A 14311-nucleotide genomic window follows, 5' to 3' on the forward strand; every position below is an offset into this window, starting at 1 on the left:
AGGTTCTAATCCCAGCAGCTCCACTTCCCATCCAGCTCCCTGCTTGTGGCTTGGGAAAGCAGTCGAGGACAGCCCAAAGCTTTGGGACCCTGCACCCGTGTGGGAGACCTGGAAGAGGTTCCTAGCTCCTGGCTTTGGATCAGCGCAGCATCGGCCGTTGCAGTCACTTGAGGAGTGAATCACCAGAAGGAAGATTTTCCTCTCTGTCTCTCCTCCTCTCTGTATATCTGACTTTGCAATAAAAATTTTTAAATCTTTAAAAAAAAATTAATAATGATTTTTGCTTCTAACCATGCCAGAGTAACTGGGTTTAAGACTTACCTTTCTGCTGGAAGCACCTCTACAACCAGAGAGAAAGCACGCAGCAGTGTTTTCAATTAAAAAGCAACAGTTCCTCAAGGGTTGCATGACTTGGAAAGCCCATAGGGATCATGCCATTTTTTCTGAGGGAATTTCCCTAGCACACAGTGCTGAAGTAAAATACCAAGCAAAATGATGGTCTACTGACCTGGCAGATCTGTGATGTGGGGCTGTGGAGAGGAGAATATAGCACAAAAGAGGCCCCCTAGAGTGCAAGGAAGTTCTACCCAGGATCCAAAGCAAGAGCTGGGCTGAACACAGAGTGGAACCCAGCGAGGCAGCTCCGACAGACCGTGGCAGGGAGGGGCAGGGTGCTGAGAGAAGAATGGTTATACCGAATTTCAGAATGGTTATGCCGAGTTTCGTTTACAAGAACAGGCATCTGACCTAGGGGCTGGAGATGTTCTAATTCTACTCTAGTAGAAGAGACATTCTTAAGATAAGTTTCAGAACCAGAGCTAAAAGTTGAAATAAAAGCTAAAACCAGGCCAGTGCAATGGCTCCACTAGCTAGTCCTCTGCCTGCAAGCACCAACATCCCATATAGGTCCTGGTTCATGCCCTGGCTGCTCCACTTCACATCCTGTTCCCTGCTTGTGGCCTGGGAAAGCAGTAGAGAATGGTTCAAGTCCTTGGGCCCCTGCACTCATGCGGGAGACTTGAAAGTAGTTCCTAGGACCCAACACAGTAATCTAGTGGCTAAAGCCCTCACCTTGCATGTGCCAGGATCCCATATGAGTGTCGTTTTGTATTCTAGCTGCTCCACTTTCCTTACAACTCCCAGCTTATGGTCTGGGATCACATTGGAGCACGGCCCTAGGCTTGGGACCCTGCATCCATGTGGGAAATCCAGAGGAAACTCCTGGCTCTTGGCTTCAAATTGGCTCAGCTCCAGCCATGGCAGCCACTTGAAGGGTGAACCAGCAGATAGAAAAATATCTCTCTCTGTAAATCTGACTTTCCAATTAGAAAAAATAAGTCTTAAAAAGGAAAAGATGCTCCTGGCTTTTGCAGCCATTTGGGGAGTGAAACAATGGATGGAAGATCTTTCTCTCTGTCCCGTCTCTCAGTTAAACTGCTTTTTTGCTAAAAACAAATAAGTCAAGGAAGGAAAGAAGGAGAGAAGGAAGGACAGAGAAATAAAAGTTAAAACCGAGCCAGAAAGACAAGGTGATGCACCAGACCTTTAAGTGCTTCCTGAACAAAACCACATTGTCTGTTACAGGACACTATAACCCAGACTCTCGGGTCTCTCTCTGATACAGAACTGATAATTCTAAGTTAAAAAAAAATGTAGACATGTGAAGAAATGGAAAAATGCACCCCCCCCCAAAAAAAGGCAGCCAATATTAACAAACAATGAAATCATCCAGAATTCAGAATCACCAACAAGGAGTTTCAAGCAGTTGTAATAAATATGCTCCATGATTCAAAGCAGGGGACAGCAAGCCCTACCTACCGGTAGACTGCCATTTATTCTATTAATTTTTTTTTTAGCATCTGAGGGAGAAATTTATTTTTGACATATTTTATTCAGATAACAGTTTCAACACACATGGTCCAAAACCATACAAATAATAAATCAATGTTAAAGATTGGTCTTTAAACATGATAGCCAATAATGCCACGCTTGCCTATGATCTCTCCAATTTAAACCACATCCACACCTCAGTGGCTACCAAGCCATTCAGCACAGCTTCCTTAGTTGTGAGCTGTTTGAAGCTACCAGTCTGAACACTGTGGATTATGTTTTTCAGGCTTTGAATTGCTGTAGGGATGTCAGCAGGGCTTGGAGCATACAGCTCAACCTTGACATAGTGCCAAAATGTGGCCAATTGAGGCTTCAAGTCACAGCAGCGTTCACCAGCGCCAGGGCCTTCTCTGTGAGGTTTTGGACGAATTGGGCCATGGTGGCAGTCTGTAGAGTCGGTTGCCTCCAAGGCCAGCTGAATGTCACCCCATTTTATTAATTTTTTAAAAGTTTTTATTTTATTTATTTGAAAGGCAGTATTAGAAAGAGAGAAAGAGAGAGATCTGCCTTCTATCCTATCCCCTGGTTCACTCCCCAAATGGCCACAACAGCTGGAGCTGGGTCAGATAAAAGACAGGAGCCAGGAGCTTCTTCTGGGTCTTCCACTTGTATGCAAAGGCCCAAGGATTTGAGCCATCTTCCACTGCTTTCTCAGGTGCATCAGCAGGGAGCTAACTGAAAGTGGAATAGCGGGGACTTTAACTGATGCCATGAAATGCCTGTGCTGCAGGTAGCAGTTGTATCCATTACAGCACAGCACTGGTCCCTACTGATTTATTTTTTTTTTAAAGATTTTTCATTTATTTAAAAGGCAGAGTTGCAGATGAAGAAAGCAACAGAAGGAGTAAGAACAAGATTTTCACTCCCTAATGACTACAGTGGTTGGGGCTAGACCAGACCAAAGCCAGGAGCCTGGAATTCTATCTGAGTTTCCCACTTGGGTGGCAGGAACCCAAGCACTTGATCATATTTCACTACTTTCCCAGGAACATTAGCAGGGAGCTGGAGTGAAAGTGGAGTGGCCAGTGTTTAAACTGTTGCTCATATAGGATGCTAAAATCTCGGTCAATAGGTCAACCCACTCTATGACAACACGATTCCTGGGCTACCATTTTTTGTTTGTTTTTTTATTTATTTGTTACTTTGTTTTGTACCAAACAGAGCCATGAGCATTTATTTATAGACATTTCTGCTGAAGTGGCCGACTTGAGTGGTTGCCTGAGACTATATAGCTTTCTCAATTATTCGCTGGTATTTTTAGAAAAAAAAAAATACCAGAAGCTTAACTAAGGTAGAAGAATGAACCTATAAGATAGCTCAGTAGAGAAATGAAGATTATTAAAATAGAGCCAAGTGCCGCATTGTGACCTTGGGTTGATATTGGTTGGCCTTTCCCCATCCTCATGTACTGGCATGGTGGGAGGCTGAGTATGGCCTATCCCCTCATCATCCCACTTCCCTTTAGAAATGGGAAGAAATAGAAAGCTTGGAAACAATGATCACACTCACTTCTCCCTAACTCTAGATCCTTCCTACCCTGATCAACTATGTAAACATCATCTAAACTAACGTTTTAAAAAAGAGAACCAAGTGAAAATTCTAGACAAAAATGTGCAGTGTTTAAAATGGGCTTAACTATGGCTTGATGACAATCTCAGCTGAACTTTTCCAAGCTGAGGAACACAAGAAGAAATTTTATTTAATGAATAGATCCTCAGTGGACCATGAGAACATTGTCATGTAATACTCTAATAGAAATTTAATTGAAACCCCAAAGGAGGTGAAGACATATTTTGCAGAAGAAGAAAGTATTTGAAGGCCCCAAATTTCTAAAATCTAATGCAAAAGTGATTTATACATTCCAGATACTCTGCAGGATAAGTGTAAAAAAAAAAAAACACTCCTAGACACCTCATAGCCAAATTTCTGAAAACTAAATTATAGAGAAAAATGACACACACAAGGGAGCTGTGCTGAGTTATGACTGACTTTGCAACAGAAGCAAAGAAACCCGAAAATAGTGATACATCATATTCAAAAGAAGAAAACTTTGTCAAATCAGAATCTACATAGAGAAAATACTCTTCAAAAATGAGACTGAAAATAATATTTTCAGATACATGAAATATGAAAGAATCTGTCACCAATAGGTCAACATTACACATACATTAAAAAAAAATGTTAAAGTAAATTCTCCAGGCTAAAGGGAAACTATAGCAGCTGGAAACATAAGAAAGAATGAAGAATTCTGGCACATATTTACATAAGACTTGATTTTCCTTTTAATCCTTTGAAAGATAATGATTTAAAATAATATTATATAATGGGTTTATTATTTTGTCAATGTAAAATACATGACAACTGTTGTAGAAATATTGAAGTGAGTGGAATTTTACTGTCTTGAGATTTTATGTCATGAAATGGTACAGTGGTACCATGTGGATAATAAAGAGCAAATATATACTGGATAGGCTAGAGAAGTCACAAATAGTATTGCAAAGAATGTAGCTAAAAGGGTAGTGGAAGAAATGAAATAGAGTATTAACATTTTTTGATTACTCAAAATGAAAGGAAAGACTAATAGAAATGCAAATCAGACAATGAGAACAGCAAGATGGCAAGCTTGAAGCCACATATACCCATAAGTACAGTAAGCACTAATGAACAAAAAAATATAAATTGAAAGATAGATACTCCAGATTAGATAAAGCAGCATGGCTCCACCACCTGCTGACTGCAAAAGGATTCGCTACAAAGACAATAACAGCTTGACAAAAAAGAATAAAGGCATATTATGCAAAGACCATCAGCAAAAAAAAAAAAAAACTGTTATGAATACAGGTGTTAATGTCAGAAAATAGATTTCAAGATAAGGAACAACACTCACAAAAGACCATTTATGTAAAATTACTAAGAAATCTACAGAATAACTGCCAAGACTTAGCATAGTAGCCTCAATCTGCCACAATCACGTGTGATCAGTTCTGTGTCCTGGAGGCAATAATTGAACTAAGTCCATGGCGCTCTAACATGCAGCGTTCCTATACCGTGGCTGAATGTGCTATGACACAGTGCCTGCTGCCTTTGTTTCTTACTTCTTTTTAATTTATTGGAAGGAGGCAGTGTTACCTAATCCAGTATGTAACTTTACCAAAATTCATCAGATTGTACATTTTAAATTGTGTATGTCTTTATAAGTAATTTTACCTCTAGAAGAGCAAGAAGAAGTACAGTTAGCAGCACTTCTGTCATTCTTTGTTGCTCAAAATTTTACCCTGGATGCATTTGGAAACTGTTATCCCAACTACTACTAACTTAAAAAGTTTCTGAGCACACATACTTTTGAAAAGGTGTATGTAGACACAGCAGTGTCAGACACCATGTAGGATGCAGGCATTCCCTCTCTAAGTGCCTGAGATCGTACTTCATCTCTGCTTCTCATCAATCTTCCTCTTAATCCACCTGGGAAAGCAGCAGCTGATGGTCCAAGTGCATAGGGTCCTGCCACCCACTAGGGAGACGTACATGGAGATCCTGGTTCCTGTCCTCGATCTGACCCTGCCCCAGCTATTACAGGAAAAGTTTCTCTGCCACCCTGCCATTCGAATAAATAAATATTTCTGTAAATAATAATAAGAGGCAGATGCACTGTCTGAGGCAAGTTTGTGACCTTAGAAACTCTTTAAATATGTGATGGTGGATTCCTCTAAGTAAGGTCATGGAAATTCACCAAGTCTTAAATTAGCCTGAGTGTCTGAAGAGTTTATGTGGGGACAAGGAAAAATTCCAGAAAGTTCTACACTTACAGACTTTTCATTTGTAACAGAATCTTCGCAGGACTTTAGAAGCATGTATACTTCCAGGTCTCCAGTTAAGTAACTTACAGACTACCAGCTAGATCCTTTTCCCGAAAGCTCTTGTCAAGGGTGTTCAAAAAGCATTTGAAGCTAGCAGGAAGTAGCCAAATGTGTGGGAAAGGTGGTGTTGAAACTGTTTCTCTTCAGTATAATGGATAGAAAGCTGGGATATGTGTCAGCCCTTTGCAGCATAGGGTTATAAGATCAACAGCTCTATAAAATACAGAACCAAAAATAGTTTGTCTTTCAGAGAGATCAGCAAGAATTCTATTTACATAAAGGTATTTCAAAAAGTACATAGAAAATGGAATCAAAAATATGTTTATTCTAGTGCTAACATTCTTTGAAATCCATGCATAGTTTTCTCATAATATGCACTTTCCATGACAACTTTGTAGTAATGGAATTCTCCTTCAATATTTCATATCTCTCAGCCATCTTTAAACTCTCTATCCCTATGCTATCACTTTTCCTTGAAAATATATTTAATTTATTTTTTGTTTGTTTGTTTGACAAGCAGAGAGATGGAGTGGGAGATCTGCCATCCCCTATTTCACTCATCAGATGATCACAGCAGCTAGGACTGGGCCTGGCTGCAGCCAAGAGACAGGAGCTTCATCCTGATCCCCATGCGTGTGCAAGGACCCGAGTACTGCCACAATCACTGTCTGCTGCTTTCCTAGGCATATGAGCAGGAAGATAGATCAGAACCAGTGAGTAGGCAAGTCTGAAACCAGAGCTGCAGTATGGGATGCACACAAAGCAGGTGGCAGTTTGGCTCACTGTGCCACAATGTCAACCCATCTGTGCTTGTTTGATACAGTGTGACAGCTGTCCTGGTTCTCTAGTTTTACTCACTGAAGCCCTGAAGATTCTAAAAATTCAGCCTTTTCAAATCTACTTCTTGCTTCTACCTGAAACTTTTGCTTTTTCACACAGATCACTCATCCTCACATTGTTTTCGGCTATAAGATCTTAGCTATCCACCATCTCATACCGAACTGGGGATGGAAACAAGCAGAATTCCCTTTAGAAAATGAAAAATTCAAGCTCTCCCTTCTGCTGGTTCATTTCCCATATGTCTGCAATAAGCTGGAAGGAACCAGGATGAAATCATAAGCCAAGGACTCAGCCCAGATCTCAGTTTGACTGGCGAGGACCCATGTACTTGGGTCATCACCTGTTATATGTACCCTAAGACATTAGCTGGGAACTGGAATCAGAAGTGCAGCCAGGCCTCAAACCAAGGCCCTCTGACACTGGGTGCAAGTGCTCCAGGTGGTGTCTTAATGGCTAGGTCAAATATGCTTCCTAAGTGTGGGTACAATTCTGGATCTAGAATGTGAAAGTTGTCAGGATTCAAATGAAGTTATTCTTGTCAAGCCCTAACCAAAATAAGTAAACACATAAATAACTGAAGCCAGAATATTATGAAGGAAGGTTTCTCATAGACAAATGCCAAGGGTTCTTATCCACTTATAAGGACTATTCAGAAAAGACTGCCAGAGCCAGAGCCTTGTGCAAAAGCCAGAGCCATGCAGAGCCATCCACCTACTCTCTGTTCAACCTTCAGGTTGCTGTTACTATGTTACTGACCCTGCAGCCAAGGTAACTACTTCAAAATAGCTTAGAAATATCCTCCTGGCTTTGCATTTTAAAAAGTTCTCTTGCCTCCAACTCCTTGTATATGCCCTTCATTTTCAACAGCACTTCAACAGTAGTTCCGTTGAAGGTTCTACTCTTCATTATTTCAATAGTGTTACTCTTCTGAAAACCTTTGATTGTCATGTAGGTTGATCCAGTGTCATTTTCTCTTTTAAGAGTTTTGAAGTGTCTGGTGCCTATGGAATGCAGGAAAACTTGAGACACTGATTTGTAGAGGAGAGACTGAAGGTTAAATCCTCACTGGCTGGGTGGTGGAGCCCCCAGAGAAGAGTTCTACCACAGACTCTGAGGCCTATTGATGTGGCCTTGCATTTTAGCTTCTGTATCTTTCATGTGGGCAGAGGGAAAAACAGCCAATTAGCAGTTATTATCAACCCTGACAATCCCAAAAGCCTCTGCCTGGGACTTACACTAGCGGGGAATTAAATTGAGCTCTTTGGACGTTGGTAGTGTTTCATATCTCATGTCAAATTTTGCCTGTGGCTTGGGATTTGAAAGCCACGGATCGAATCCCACTGTTCCTGTCCTTCACCCCACCCCACCTCCATCTCTGACCCTGAATTATCATCACAGACACTTTTTCACTTGGTATTTTGGTGGATTTGTTGCCTCCAGGAATTCCCAAGGACCTGAGGGCATGTTAGTACCCCTGCAGCAGAGGCTCTCTGTCACTGCCATGTCTGCAAACATGGTGTCTTATGCCCAGACACTCCACTCAGTATCTAACAGGGTGTGCTGAAACCTCTAGGGCTTGAGAGAAGGTGGGTGGGTGTAAAACGTTTGTGGCCTCCGTGATGTTTTTGTTGTTGTTTTTCCTCTGATGTTCAAAACCAAAGCGAACTCATCTGGCCCTTGTGGTGCCGAGAGGAAGAGGCTTCAAAAGGATGTGGACAGAGTCTGAGATAAGACCTCTCTCTCGGACCATCAGGGTCAAGCTGCCTCTTTGCTTTCCCACTCATAAAATAGCTATCAGGAATGAAAACTAGAATCACCAAACGGAGCGCAGAAATGGCTTAGATGAGGAATTTACCCAGCTTTCCAGAGGGATAAAGGAACTGGGTCATGTGGTGGAGAAATGACCTCGTTTTTGCCCTAGAGTCATTCACCATCTGTGTCAGATCCCATAAGAACTGCAAAGATATGCCTTATGGTAAAGGTTGCCTCCTTTATCATGCCTTATGGTTTTGATGCAAAGTAAAACACTTCTAGGGCATACTGAATATCCCTTTGGCTAAGATCACAGGCTCTGAGACCTGGAAGAGGAAGCTGAAGCTGCAGACATTTCCTGCATGTGTGGCAAGCCTGGGATTCCAGCCAGGGCCCCCAGGCCACTGCTTTTCCATCATAGAGAATCCTGGTCCTCAGCGAAAGCATCAGCTTTTCCCCTATCTATCCTAGGCGGTCTCTCACCAAGTGATAGGGCCACCTCTAAACACTGTGGGTGCTGAGCCCTGTTTGTGCGATGTTGTGGTTTATTCAGATCATTATCTTGGAAGACAAGGGAGTGCTTAAGCCCTCTGTTTGGGTTTATCTATGTGATAATCGCTCTGATTCCAGAGCCCTGCTTGTTGAGTATTCTAACCCTGTGTGGTATTCTAACCTTCCATGCAGATACTCAGGACTATCCTGAAAGGTGGAACTTTTCATCCCCAATTTGCAGCACAGGAAACTAAGATTCAGAGAGATTGAGTTGCCCAAACCACACAACTCGGGGTCGAAGGGACAGGAGCCACAGGAAAGTCTGCTATTACTGCTCTCATTTCTGCCTTTTAAAAATTCTCACTTTTACTTTTAGGAAATTTCTTTTAAATAGCAAATATGAAATGTGTGAAGCATCTCAAAATAACACGTTAAAAATAAACACAAAGTTCTGATTCTCTTCCTGTCCCTTTTACATCTATACTGTCAATCACCGAAGCTAGACACCTTGGCATCCTTCTTAGTTCCACTTCCCCTTTGGCATTGCTTGCACTCTTGCCAATACCCTTGTGTCCAACTCCCCTGGACTCCACTGACTTTCAAGGCACAATTACTGGCCTCTCTTCTCTTCACCCCTCCAGCACGCTTTTCAAATTTCAACAAAGTGAGTATCCTAAAGCACAGAAAAGCTGCACCTGTGGGCTCCTGAACAGCCTGAAGGCAAAGCCTAAAGGGCCATCCAGCACCTGTGTCTCTCCTTGGTCGTGATCAGAAACAAAAGCCTTGCTCTGCTGTTTTGGTTCAGGAAGCAGGTGTGTCTAACATGGATTAAGTTCTCGAGAAGTATTAGCTGCATTTTGTTGCTCCACTTTGGATACCGAGTTGCCCATCAAATAGCAAATGGCTAATTTCTCAGAACCATTCGCTAGCCATGAAAGTCATAGGAGCTTCTCAGACACCTCTGTCTATGCCTTTTGAAGAGGAGGCAAAACAGGCTATATGTGGTCCAGGGTGAGACAGGGCGCTGTGTTCATGGAACTGCTGGTTGAGTATTTTGCAGAAATGGGAATTGCAAGAATGTGAATAACAGAATGGGAGTATCAGTTGAAATGTTGGGTGTAAACTATGTAAAATGTTACACAAGTCTTGATGTGGCCTTTTGACTGCTGTTGCTTGTATAACTCAGTGCTAAAATAGGTAAAGTTACTTTGTGAACTGGGGAAAAATACGGAAAATAATAGCTATGTAAAGCTTGATTGTGTCGAAATCAGGAAACAGTTTCTTTTGAATTCATATTCTAAGAACCATTTATGAGAACGCTGAAATATTCTCATTTATTGGTGCTTGAATGGGTAATAATGAACTTAAAATCCACTAAAACATGACAGTTATCTGGTCACTGCCAACTAGCTGGCATGGTTGAATTTGAATACTTTTAGTCATCTTTGATGACCAGTCATCTTTCATTGGCTGCCAACATCACCTATTACTGATATAAACTATTTCAAGTGTATAATTTTTTGCCTTATTTTGCAGTTACTATATTATGCTAAATTACTAATGTGTGAGCTGTTCACTTTATCTTTTGTCTCTGTGTTCTTAAGTCCACCTTTTGTTTTCCCTCCTCAAAGACCTGGCAGTAACTGGATTTTACTCATTCCCATTAGCCTTACAAAGTACTTACACTGTTAATGATCTTATAAAATTGGCCACAGAGATAAGTTGTATGATTACGGGAAAAGAAGACAAACTGATCATATTGTGTGAGCAATTTAATTATATACTTAGAAAACCCAGAATAGCTAAAGTGCTAGAACTATTAAGATTTTAATAAGGTGGCAAGATACAAAATTGGTTTTTAAATTCAGTATTTCTCATATATCAGCAATTGCCAATCAGTAAATTTCACAGGGAAAAATAGTTTTAAAAGAAACAGTTGTCAGTTCTTCGTTACCAGAAATATTGTAAGCTCTAACCAGAAGATCCTAAAATTGGAAAAGTGACATTAATTAATGTAGACTTTCAAAGTCAAGAATACTTTTGATGACATAATTCTACAAGTAGAATTAAATTCTATAAGTAGAATTAAACCATATAACTTTGAAACTAGTAGGAAAAAAATAAAGGGTCAATTCGATTTAAAAATCAATTTGATGTAAGACAAGCGAGGCTGTCCATATGGTACAGTGCATTAAGCTGCCACCTGCCACCTGGCACCATTTCAAATCCTGACTGCTCCACTTACAATCCAGTTCCGTGATAATACACACAGGAAAGCAGCAGCTGATGGCATGAGTATTTGGGCCAATGCCCAAATATGGGAGACCTAGATGAAGTTACAGATTTCTGGCTTCAGCTTAAACCAGCCCAACCATTCAGGAGTGAACCAGTAGATGGAAGGTTTCTCTCCCAGCCCTCCTCTCATATTTTTAATAGATTTATGTGTTTTTATTGGAAAGGCAGATATAAAAAGAGGAGGAGAGACACAAAGATCTTCTGTCTGATGATTCACTCCCCAAGTGGCTGCAACAACCAGAGCTGAGTCGATCTGAAGCCAGGAGCCAGGAGCTTCTTCCAGATCTCCCACACAGGTGCAGGGTCCCAAAGCCTTGGGCTGTCCTCAACTGCTTTCCCAGGCCACAGGCAGGGAGCTGGATGAGAAGCGTGGCTTCTGGGATTAGAACCAGTGCCCATGTGGGATCCCGGTACGTTCAAGGTGAAGACTTTAATCACTATGCTATCATGCCGGGCCCTCTCTCTCATATTTTGATCAATTAGAATTTCTTACATGACAAATTGTTTACTTTAGAAAAGTCTGTTGATATATTTCACTACTTATTAATAATTGAAAGTAAAAAAATCCTTTAAGGTAGTAGAAATAGGACTGACTTAACAAATAAAACACTGGAAACTGGGGCTCAGCGCTAAAGCCTAACAGTTAAAGCCCTTGCTTTGCTTGTTCTGGGTTCCCATATGGGCACCGATTCATGTCCCAACTGCTCCACTTCCCTTCCAACTCCCTGCTTATGGTCTAGGAAAGCAATAGAGGACAGCCTGAAGACTTGAGACCCTGTGCCCATGAGGAAGACCTGGAAAAAAGCTCCTAGATCCTGGCTTTGGATCAACTCAGCTCTGGATGTTGCAACCTCTTGGGAGTGACCCTGCAGATAGAGGATATTTCCATCTGCAAATCTGACTTTCCAATGAAAATAAATAATTCTTAAAAAAAAAAACTGAAAGCTTAAGCAAGTGACTTTTGTAATATGTTAAAATCCTTCTATGTAATATCAGAAACAGAGAATGAGTGTAGTGAACTAGGTCTGCTGCTATTTAATATTGCGCTGACTGTCCTGTTTACTGCAATGAAACAAGTAAAAGAAGCAGGAACAGGGAACAAATAAGAAGAAATACAATTTTAAGTAGTAACGGTGTCTATTGACAACACCAGGAATCTGCAATTATTCTAAAGATCAGTATCCAGAATGCATAAAGAATTTGCATAATTTGTTAAGCAAAAAACAAGCAGTCCTATAGAAAAGGGACAAAGGGTAAATCCATGAGAACACACTCAACATCATGAGTAACTATTAAAATTTATAACAGTGAGGAGTCTTCTTCTATCATATTGACAAGAATCTTAAAGTTTCTCTATGCTAGATGATCATGAGAAATATGTGACTAAATCAGGAAATCTCATAAATTGCTAATCATGTGTATAAATTAGAACAGCTACTTCAAAGAGAAATTTTTAAATACGGAAGTAAAATTGAAACTCTCCATGCTCTACAATAAGCAATCTCATTTCTAGGGGAAATTCATAAGGAAATCTTTGGACACGTACACACATTCAAAACTATTTGTTAAAACACACTTGCAACAAATGAAAACAGAAAAAAAAAAATGAACTGTCCATCAAAAAGAAATTAGATGTACTCACTTAATCTAACCCCTGTGGGGTGCAGAGGCTAAGCTGCCACTTGGGACATTTGCACCCCATGCTGAAATGCTGGGTTCCAGTCCCAGTTTCACTTCCAACCCCAACTTTCCAGTAATTCGTATCCTGGGAAACAGCATTGATGAACCAAGTAGGTGAACCCTTGCCACCCATATGGGAGACCTGTATTGAGTTCCCAGATCCTGGTTTCAGCTTGGCACAACTCCAGTTGATGAAGGCATTTGAGAAATGAACCAACTGTATACAAGATCTCTATCTCCATTTCTTTGTATTTTTAAAAGGAAAAAAAAACCACCTCTGATGTAATCATACAATGGAATGAAATACAAGAATTAAAAAGAATAAGTCAGCTTCTTCAAGAATCTCAAAAACAGTATTGTGTTTTTAAATAGCAAGTTGCAAAAGACAATATGTTGTTTTTCCATATTTAAAACAAAAAACAGTAATATATATTAAAATATTGCCTCTAAAGTAATACATATTGCCCAAATTTAAGGGAGCAAACTCTCAAGTCCTTAGCAGCTGAATTCAACAAAATGACTAAGGCTACAGCACCAGCTTAGAGAAACTGGTAAGAGGATTTTTGAAATAGCATAATTATAACCATCTAACATTTTATATGTCTGCATGGAGCAGAACAAAAATGGAATGGTGGCACAGGGCCTTCACAATTCATTTCCCTTCCATCCTCCATTTTTGACTCCTCCACCATTCCAGAAGACAGCAGAAGCCTCATCTGGCTTTTGTAGCTCCTTCTGCATGGATTATGGTAATCACTGAAAGAACACTTGGACCTTGTAGCATTAACGTTGGTATGATCCACTAATCTACTGTTGTTCCCTCATGTGGAGAGCATACATGTGGGTGAAGCAAAGTATTGTTTTTATGCAGCTTGAAAAGGGATGATATTATCATCATTTTTTTAAAAAGATGAGTAATTCCCAAGGGGAAGGAGATAGGGACTCTGAGCTGTGAGATGTCACCTGTGCACAGTTCCCCCAGAAATTAGATCGCTCATCTGTAGATTATTTGCTTTTTCTGACCCACAATTTCTGAGCCTTGCTGCCCCAGGCTGGCTCAATAGTCAAACTGTCCTTGAATCAAGGACTAGTGACTCATGAGATAAGAGCTTTTTGGAGCAAACCTTGTGCCTTAACATGAGTGATCAAAAACATATGTACGTACATATATATGTATATATATATATATGTATGTACACACAAGTCAAAGATGGCAGGGAGTGATCTAGTTCTTTTCCCTTTACTTAAAAGAAGGCAGAAAACCAAAAATACACCTCCAAACAACTTCCTGTAAGTCCAAACTGTCATTTCTGGGGATCTCCAATGCTTCAGTACAGAAGATGGGACTGGTTTTCTCATTTGGGAGTCTCCTGAGTTAGTAACACACTTCTGTACATGAAAGGGTTAACCACAACCTTACCACAGAATGTCACCCTGATTAAAATTAAAGGGTTGTCAGATGAGAAGGAAGAGGGAGGTTAGAAATAAACCCTTGGTCTTTCTCT

At 40.6% G+C, this 14311-nt stretch overlaps 1 protein-coding gene and 1 pseudogene across 2 annotated transcripts in view; both read right to left on the minus strand.

The window, feature by feature from the left end:
• IL2RA (interleukin 2 receptor subunit alpha) overlaps window positions 1-14311 on the minus strand; it is a 41236-nt gene that overhangs the window by 14464 nt on the left and 12461 nt on the right. The window lies entirely within an intron of this gene.
• LOC121148173 lies at window positions 1876-2268 on the minus strand (annotated as a pseudogene).

Source organism: Ochotona curzoniae, unplaced genomic scaffold (genome assembly GCF_017591425.1).
Source record: "Ochotona curzoniae isolate NIBS_2020 unplaced genomic scaffold, NIBS_Ocur_1.0 scaffold_4683, whole genome shotgun sequence".
In the NCBI taxonomy this organism is placed as follows: domain Eukaryota; kingdom Metazoa; phylum Chordata; class Mammalia; order Lagomorpha; family Ochotonidae; genus Ochotona; species Ochotona curzoniae.